Source organism: Melopsittacus undulatus, chromosome 14, assembly GCF_012275295.1.
Source record: "Melopsittacus undulatus isolate bMelUnd1 chromosome 14, bMelUnd1.mat.Z, whole genome shotgun sequence".
Classification (NCBI taxonomy): Eukaryota; Metazoa; Chordata; class Aves; order Psittaciformes; family Psittaculidae; genus Melopsittacus; species Melopsittacus undulatus.
This window is the reverse complement of record NC_047540.1, coordinates 2,926,522-2,936,363: the sequence shown is the minus strand read 5'-3', so window position 1 is coordinate 2,936,363 and position 9,842 is coordinate 2,926,522.

Here is a 9,842-nt window from a genome sequence, read left to right as displayed (position 1 = left end):
TCCCCTCAGGCAGGTTCAAGCCATTCCCCTTGGCCTGTCCCTACAGGCCCTTGTCCAAAGCCCATTACCCTTTTGGTATAACAACCAAAACGAGTGCTGGGGTGAAACCAACAAGTTCGTGTATCAGTTGTTAGAGGCTGGTTTAAACTGAACCCTGTTGAGATGGGGTCTGTGGCTGTGGGGTGATGATCTGCGCTTCCCCTGGGAGGGAGGCTGGTATTCCATTCATAGCTCTGGGATACCTGGAAGTGTTGGATTTCACACCCAGGGCTTGGCACACAGACACGTCTGATGCTAATAATAACCACCAATCCCCCAGCCCTGCTTTGCAGCAGAAATAGCCACGCTCGGAGCCCGTCGCTCTCTGCTGTGGCAGCAGATTGCATGGGCAGAGTGAGGTACACAGAGAAAACAGCTCCAGCTCCAAACTCAAACACGGTTTCCAAACCCAGCCCATGTAGCTCTGCAGCAAATGCAACAGTCACCATGACAGAAATAGCACCAGCATTGCGCTTGGGCAGCTCCTGCCATGCTTGAGGCAAAGAAACCTCAACTATGCTCCAACTTCCTTACAAGTGATTCCTGTGTTGGTAGGGACGTGGCAGAGGCAGCAGCCTCAGCCGAGCATGAGCAGTGCTTTCAGCCTGTCACTTCCAGCACTGATGCCCAGCATCTGCGTCCTTCCTATTTATGCAGCAAATCCCCAATCCTTTGTGATTTGAATGCACTTGGTTTATGGTGTTAGAAAGTGGAGGGGAAATGATCTGTTGGGGTGAGGGGATGTGTTTTACACCAGCTTCTGTGCTCCTTCAGCCCTGGCAGTGCCCCCAGGTCCAGCTGGTGCAGCTGGAACACCTTGCCAGCATCTCCTGAACAGCACAGGCTTAGCTTGAGGTTTGGGTTTGTTGCTTTCATCTTCACCATGGCTTTGCTTTCCAGTAAAACAACTCCTTCCTTAATTCTGGTTGTAAGAAGTTAATCAAATAACTCAGAGATGATGGCCACAAGCAGCCAAGCGAGGCCCCCGGGGCTGAGGCTGCGGCAGAACCGGCTCCAACGCGGTTCGAGCAGCAAACATGATGGGTTTCAATTTAGCAGATGCTGCCTCTGGTTAGTTCTGTGCCACCCGTGCTACACCGAGTGCTCGGGGTGGTTTCTCTCATCATTGCCAGTGATAAAAAAGGCCATTTTTTCTCTGGGAGCACTTTCTATTTACTGATCCAGTGAAGCAGCAGTGGGATCAGAATTATGTTCTGAAAAGTAAATGATAGAATCAGCTCCACAGAGCTCTGTGTGCACGATGGAAGTTTTCTCCTGCAAGCCATAGGAAGCGCAGCAAGACTGCATTCCATTAATGGGAGTTTAGGCCCTTAGCAGAGGGGTGTTGGGAGGAATTCCCTCTTCACTGCCTTCCCCTGCAGGCGATGTTTCCTCCAGCATCTCTGGGTTCCATCAGTGCCCTGCTTCCCGTCAGTGATCTCCTCAGGCAGCAGAGTTTCAGCCTTGTCTCACACAGGATTAATTCCAGCAGCATCATTCCAGCTAAATCTGACCTTCATTCAGGGATTGCTTCTGGTGTCCACATGTCCTTACCTTTGATGAGTCTTTGAGCAACCTGGTTTAGCGGGAGGTGTCCTGCCCATGGCAGTGGGGTTGGAACTGGATGAGCTTTAAGGTCCCTTCCAATTCAAACCTGTCTATGATTCTATTAAAGAAGTCATCCATTCATATGAAGGAAACAACCCCCTGGGTTTCTGACATCCTCCCACAGGGCCTGGGCTCCAGCCTCCAGCACAGCAGAACCAGGGCATCCAAACTCAGTTCCTTTTCCCTCTTTCTTTCCCAAGTGCCCAACAGCTTGGCCACAAAGATGCTGTGAACCAGGACAGCAGTGGCTGCTTTGTCAGCCCTGCACAGGCTCTGAAGGCAGGGGAACACCAGGACCCACAGGCAGAGGTGTCCTGCCAGGCAAACAGTGTTCCCACAGGACACTGGTGCTTCCTTGGGGTCCCGCATCCCTCTCTGCTGGCATCCCTCTGTGGCAGGATGTAGGATACTGTGGAAAACCAGCTGCCTGATGTGCTTCTCTCATCACACCCTTGGCAAACGCTCAGATCAAGGCCGCGCTGATATCATTGATATAAAACCCAAGTAGAGAATGAGAACAAACACTGACCATACAGCAGCAATCCCTGCAGCATCCCTGCGGTACCCAGGCCACAGGGAAATTGGTCTCCTAGGGATGCTGCAGGCTGTGCTGGCACCTTCTGGGACTTGGCAATGGGGAAAAGAGCAAGATGCTCATTGCAGATGTTGTGGAGGGACAGACAAAGGAGCAGATATTACAGGGAGGTGCTGCAGAGTTAACACGTTTCAGAGCTGCCACCTTCATCCTTGCCACAGCCCTGGCTCAGCATCTGCTGCTCCTTGTCTGCAAGCAAAGAGCCACTGCTCTCCAAAACATGCTTATGAAAGGGCATAGGTCGGCAGTGAGTGTATCTCAAACGCTCTCTCTGCTTTGAAACTGCAGGAGAACACCAGGGGATGGAGCAGAGCTGCACAATGAGAGGAGGCGGCTGCTGCTTGGAGCTGTCCCCACACGCCCCCAGCTCCAGCACAGGGCTCCTGACTCCATGCACACTGTGCTCCTGTTCTGCTCTGCCAGGCCTCAAGGAATGTGCTGTAGTCACTGGCTCAAAGCTATTTATTTTCCCTGTGTGGGGGGTGAAAAGATTCTGTGCCATAGAACTTGGCTCTAGAGATCATTTTAAATTAATCAATTAGGGAAAAATGAGCTGTGTGATGTAAAATGTCCTTGCTCCATACAAGTCTTTTGAACTATTAGTTCTCCTGAGGAGATTAATTATGAGCGTACAGGGCTAATGCCCCTTTAATGGAATCAGTGATTCAGTTTTAAGGAGTCCCGGGTACTGAGCACGCTGGCATTAGATATTCATTGTGTAAGTTCCAGATCAAACAAGAGAGGATAAAGCTGATCAAGGAAGGGCTCTTTATTCTCCGAGAGCTGTGCTACATGTGCTGATCTGATGCAAGTCACAGGCTGGGAGATGCTTTAATTGTCTCCTCTGGATGTGATTCCACAAACTGGCTTTTAACCTGCAGTAAAAAGGGTTATTTACAAAGTGCATATATTTGCATCTCAACTAACTCTCTTTGGCTGGAGGAAACTTGGAGATGAGCACTTGGCTCCTCATTGCTGCTGGGTTGCAGGCAAATTCCTCCCTAGGTGCTGCACAGCTTCCTCTTTCTCTGCCTTCTCATTCTGACTTGGAGTCATCCTTTTCTAGTGTTTGCACTCTTGGGTGCCCATTTTAAGGTAGCAAAGGCCTGAGATCACACAGCTCCCACCAGCATCCTCAGCACTTGGGACCATTAAAGGATGTGGTGTGCAGATGTTCTGAAATTGAAGTGCCAAGAGCAAATCCACTTCTTCAGCAGTAAATTGCAAAGGGGGAGTTGAAGGAAACAATCCCTGAAATAATTCTGATAGAGGAAAAGAGGATCTTGCCCTCTAAGACACTTTGAGAAAGGCATCCTTTGGGCAAAAAGGCTTTATTAGCTGGGTGGTGATGTGACAGGGAAAGAAACACTGTTAGCTTGGGAATGAGGTTAAAGTACTATCTTCTTGAATGGATTAAACCCAAAAAGCTAGTTTGTAGCCTGGCCCAAAACACAGGCTTCCTAGTGAGTCAATTCAGGCCAGTTTACTTAGAATTACCAGTTATGGATCTTCACTGGTAGTGCAGCTTTCTCTATATGGCAACTAGATATCTCTCTCCAGTGTTATTCTATGTCTCTGGTAGAAACAAAACATTTGCTGAACTGAAGAACATTCATTAGCAGGCGATGGAAATGACCCAGTATTTTGGTTTCCCACTTGCCTAATTAGTTTTCACAGATTAACAAGTAGAACAGCTGAACAATCAATTGGACATATTAATCAGGCCTATTTTGGAAGCTTTAAATAGAGAATATGTTTCGTCTCTTCTTTCATTTGGGATATAATGGCTCGTAAATGGACACACACAACATAAATTACACCCTTTAACAAGATGAGAGGAGAAAATGGTGTAATCTAAATAAGGAAAGCTGGAGCGTTTGTTGGCAGCTCATTGGGCTCAAGCCTCTCAAGCTCATGAGGAAGGGATGCAGAGCCTCAGCCTCATCCTGTGGCTCAGCGCAAGCATCACCCTGACTCCATCCTCTCCCTTTGGACTCACCAAAGGGCTTATAGATGGACCAATCCAAGAGCTGGATTGAATGGACCTTGGATGGAGCATCCAAAAGTTTCACTTCCCTCTCAGGAGGTGGTGGGGAAAAAGACCCAGCAGGTGAACAAGAGAGAGCAACTGGGATGGGAGGTTTGGATAACCATATAATGAACTGGTGGAAACATCCAGGTCTGCACCTCCAGCATGAGATACCTCAAGGAATTAGTTTCCATGAGAGGGTCCCAGCCAGATCCTCCTCTCCTGGAAGCAGGGGAATAGGTGAGCATGGCTTATATTTCTCTGATGCATTTCTTAGAACAACCAATAGGATCCTAGCCATGTTTGTTGGTGCCGCAGGTGGGGAGGAGGTTTGGGATACCTGTGACACCAGCAGTTTTCTCAATGGCAGAATGGATGAGCAGGATTGGCCTCATGATCACTGCGCAGCTCAAAGTTACACTGAGGAGGAAGATCCCTGACTTAGGTGGGAGGGATCCCACCCTCCCACCCTCTGATCATGATTGGAGAGCTCTGGCAATTGGAACAGCAAGGTCAGATGGGAGAGATCTTTTGTAGCTGAAAACCTCTTATACCTGATGCTGAGCACTGCAGCTAATACCTGAGCGGTGATGCTCTATGTAGGTGTGAGGCAGACATACAGGTACATTTGATACATTATTCCTATTTGCAAAGGTTCAATAAAAAAAACGTGTGGGTTGTTGCAAATTATTTCTACCATCATTCTTGCAATGAAGTTAACAGCTGACTGCGTTCAGATGCATCAGCTGTATAAATTCATAGGGCATTTTCATGTTTCAATCTAGTTATGTATTTCTAGTTGACCAAACATGTTCAAATTACCATTAACTGCAATCCTATCAGTTGGTTCACTGAGCAGAAAGGCAATATCTACAGTTTAACCGTTGCAGAACTGAAGCTGGAGGGAGAGGAGGGGAGGAAGGAAGGAGAGGAGCACAGCTGGGTGCATGGTGCATGGTGAATGTGCCATCACCTCCTGGGCTCACTGGGGCTGTGCCGCCTTGTCTTGTACCAGTGATTTGAATCCCTATGACACCCAGCTCGTCCTCAATTCCAGCCCGTCAAGGAGGTTTCATCCCACTATCCATGGTCAGGCAGGGGAGAACCCTGAGCATCAGCTGCATCCCTGCCCTTCTGCACCCACAGGAGCTGCTGCACGGCAGCCTCTCAGCTCCTGCTTTGCTCCAAGGACTGAGACTGCTCCCATCTCCTGTAGCCTTCAGTGCTGGAAGCAATCACCTCCTCCCACAGGCTGAAGCCCCAGGCTCTGGGGCTGTGGCAGAGAAGGGCTCTGGCTCTGCTGGTTTCTTTCTCCCCTTTCTCAGGGGAAGAAGTGGATGGAAATGAATGTTGAGAATCTCAGCATGTAGTGCATTTGAGATGTCTCCGAATGCTGTTTCAGAGGAAGTAAGGCATGGTCTGAAGTCATGAATGACATAGAAATTACCCTAAAAATTCACCTGATTTTAATGAATGTGATGCAGAAGAGGCTCTTTGTGCCTGCAGTTTTGCATTACCTTCCCAGGTCTGCAGGAGAACCTCACCTCTGCTGCATTCCATTTTTCATTCCAGAGAGCATTTTGGGGGCAAATTATTAGTCAAAATTCTCTTTTAATTGATAGTGCAAGTTGATGACAGCCAGAATCTTGGCTGAGACTCCCTCAATGTAAAATAAACCCCATTCCTGCCCCATGAGGATGCTGAATGTGCTCCAAATCAGTGGCAGAGTCTGGGGGCAGAGAACCCCAGGACACAGGTCTGGTACCTGCAGCAGGAGATGGGAGAGATTCCTGGTTGCTGGGGGAGATGCTGGGGGATGTGTGGATGAGGATGTTGATAGCAGTGAAGACAACAGTGAAGGTAAATAATGGCAGATCAGACTGACTCTGTGTTTCTGATTCCTACTTAAAGACTTTGCTATAGAGAACAAAAACCAGGGAAGAGGCAGCAGTAACCAGCCTTGATCCGGGGCAGGCAGGACACTGGAAGCACTGGGAGAGGGCATGGAGGAGGCAAGTAAGAGCTGTTAAGTCTGTGGAGTCAAGCCAGCCCCATGGTTACTTCTACTACTTCCAGGTAGTAGTACTACTACTTACTAGTAGTATTAGCCCCATGTCTACTACTACTACTTCCAGGTAGTTTGAAAGAGCAGGAGTGAGCTGATAAGCCCTGGAACAAAAGCCCATTGTTCGATGCAAGATGTAGCTTCAGGTGAGCTGGAAAGCTTTCTAGCACCTTGCTGAGGCTTTGCAATGTAAAATGCATTCATCAGAAAGCATTTCACCTTGATAACACTCTCTTGTATGTTTTCTGGCAACTGGCTAAGATACATCATTGTAGTTATTCTGGGATGTTAGTTTAATATGGGCTTTTCTCTCGTTTGACATATCCCTCCCAAGAGACTGCTGCCTTTCATTGCAGGGACCATAATCAGATTCTTCATGTATTAGTAATTACCTAGGAAGAAGCTATAAATATAATGAACTTGCCAATGCCTCCTAAAGGTATCACTAGTTACTTTCAGAGAAATTAATTACCTGTGAAAATCAGATCAAATAAATAATGTTCTCCTGGAATATCCGCTGTAATTCATCATTTCAGGGAGGACCACTAGATCAGCTGCTTTCACCTCATTTATAACATGGGCCATCAAACTTCACCCACTGTGTGTCTCTGGAGCTGGGTCTCTGGAGCTGTTGGTGTTTGGGTTGGGCTCCTCTTCCAGCCATGGGAAGCACATCTCTTCCTTGGGCATAGTATATATGCAACATGAACGTTTCCCCTAATGCCCCTTCGAGCCAAGAGATGGGACAAGTGACTTGGTGGATGGTGTTCGCTGTGGTTTTGGCTCCTAGGTTTCACCTTTCTAGACAGGGAAAAGAGGACTTGGCTGCTTTCATCTTAATTGCTGTCTAGTCTCTATTGCAACTTGACATCTTCATTTAATTTTGTTTGCAGTATACAAGTAGAGGAGAATGATAATGTAATATAGCAATGATCATTCCTGAGACAGTCACTTATTCAAAATATTACTCCTATTTAATCAGTGCAGTCGAGTGATTTATTGACTTGCATAACCAATCTTGCCTGGCATTTCACTGTAATTAAAACAACGACATTCCCAGAGTCCATCTGCACATAATAAATTGTAGAAAACCATGTCAGGGCAACATTAATCCTGATGGGTTCCACGTGTGACACTCGAGTCCCTTTGAGCTGGGGTTCAGCATCTTTGTGCTGGTGACAGGGGATGCTCAGGCAGGAATTGGAGCTCTGGGAGTCCTGGGAGGCTGCAGGAACAAACCTGGACACTTTGGTTGTGTCCAGCTGAACAGAGAAGGTGCATTTAGGGCTTTTCCCATGAGTGTTCTGGGGGATAAGGCTATGGTTTTATCAAATGGAGTTGCCCAATGTCTTGTTGATTTATGGAGTGCGATCAGTGTGAGGAGGAAGTTGGTGGTGGAGGACAGGAGGAAACCCCAAATCAGGACCTCAGCTGACAAACTGCTGTAGCAATAGGACAAGGGGAGATAGGTTTAAACTCAAACAGGGGAAGGTCAAGATATATGATAGATATAAGAAGATAGAAGGAAGTTCTTTACTGTGAGGGTGGTGAGGAGCTGGCACAGGGTGCTCACAGAAGTGGTAAATGCTCCATCCTTGGCAGCGTTCAAGGCCAGGTTGGACAGAACTTTGGGTGCCATGGTCTAGGGTGAGGTGTCCCTGCCCATGGCAGGGGGTTGGCACTGGATGATGTTAAGGTCCTTTCCAACTCAAACCATTCCATGATTCTATGATGCTATGAAACCCATCAGCTTCTTGCTCTGTTCCAGGCCTTGGCAGAATCAGTGAATCCTCAGAGGCAAGAGGTGACAGTGACACAAGTGTTTGTAATACGATGAGTAAATCTGATTCTCCTGGCTGAGCTGTAAGGATGTGAAGGTCACACTCTCCCCCCTGTTCCCCTTCCCCATTGATGCCTGCCCAAGCTCTCCCTATGACTCCCTGTGACCCATCGCATCCCATCATCCTGGACCCACTGATAATTTCACTTCTGTCATCAGAGGGTTTGTGAAAATCCATTTCTTTTTCTTGAGCCAAGATCCAACAACCAAACCTCAGAAGCATCCTAAAGAAGAAAGTGGTGGAAGACGTCAGCTTGTAGTTGAGAAAAGAACAACTGTCAAAACCCACTGAAGGATGCTGGCTGAAAACTGCAGAGGGAGAGAATCCAGTCCAACAGAGTCACTTTTGGGTGTTGTCAGCCTTTTTGGTTTAGACAGAAATTCTCAATATTGTGAAGGGGACAGATTCCAGGGATTTCTCTTTCCCGCAGCTCTGTTTTCTGGGAATTCTGACCCAGAATTCGCCACCATTGCCTGGACCATGAGAGCCACACAGGAGATGATCCTTCATGGATTCACTGGAGCTTGGCTGCTCCTCACCACCAAGGTGCTGTCCCAGGGCCCTCCTGGGAAAGGGCAGGTTAGCTGAGCAATCAGGGGGCTTCAGTTCTGCTCCTCTTCCTGGTTTCCTATTGGGGTGATGTTTTCCCCTCTGATTTTCCCAGTGCTGGTTTTCAAGTGTCATAGAAGAACCAAGACCTGCCTCTGGTTTTGGTCTGAGTCACTCTTAGCTTAGCACTGCCAATGTTAGTGCTGTACAGAGCATTCATTAGCATTCATTAGCATAAACAGACACAAACAAGCTTACCAATGGTATTGGTGTGGAAGGGAACAAGCTGAGCAGGTCATGGTTTCAGCTCAGCCCATGGGGCACTGCAGCTGCTATGGAAGGATGCTCAGAGCTGCTACCCAACATCAGCCATGGCCGGTACCTCACTCCCAGCTGGGGAGGAGAGGTACAGGGGAGATAAATGGGTTTCTGTTGCAGAAATGGAAAGCAAAGAGCAGCCACCTGCAGTGAAACCAGCAGCCGGAGGCAGTCAGCTCAGAAAGGTGAGGCAGAGAAAGGGCTGCAGGGCAGAGAAAATCAGCTGGATGACACTCGACTCTCACCCGAGGCTCTTATCCATGTGTTGAAGTGTTGTGATGCTATTAAAATGCTAGAAAAGGACTTAACGCTCTCCCCTGCCTTTGCTGCTTCACGCTGGGTTTGTTGAGCTGTAGTGGTGTGGGACCAGAGCATTGTGTGATCTCCACAGCCATCATACACCAACCCTGTACGATTGATTGCATAGCCTCAAAGGAGGGGTGTCCCATGGCCAAACAGCAATGCTGCCCTTGGGAGGCATCTCTGGGACCTGCTTTCTGCTCCTCACTGTTCACAAGTACACTGAAAAGCTGCCCCAGGACACAGGTTTTTATTGCCCAAATGGCTCTGTGGTTTCAAGCCACTCCGGCCGGGATGCTCCTGCCGCTGCTGTCAGCTCTCTCTGCTCTGCTCTGACAGCATCGCTCTCTCCTCTTGCACATGAGCCCTGTGCCGCTGTCGCTCACAAAAGATCTTCCTTTGGCACTTTTTCAAGCCAATATTTTCCTTAGCAGCTTCCTCCTGTTCAGTGATAGAGACTTGGGTGTTTGCTTTTGCCTTTAGGTTCGATGTCCATTG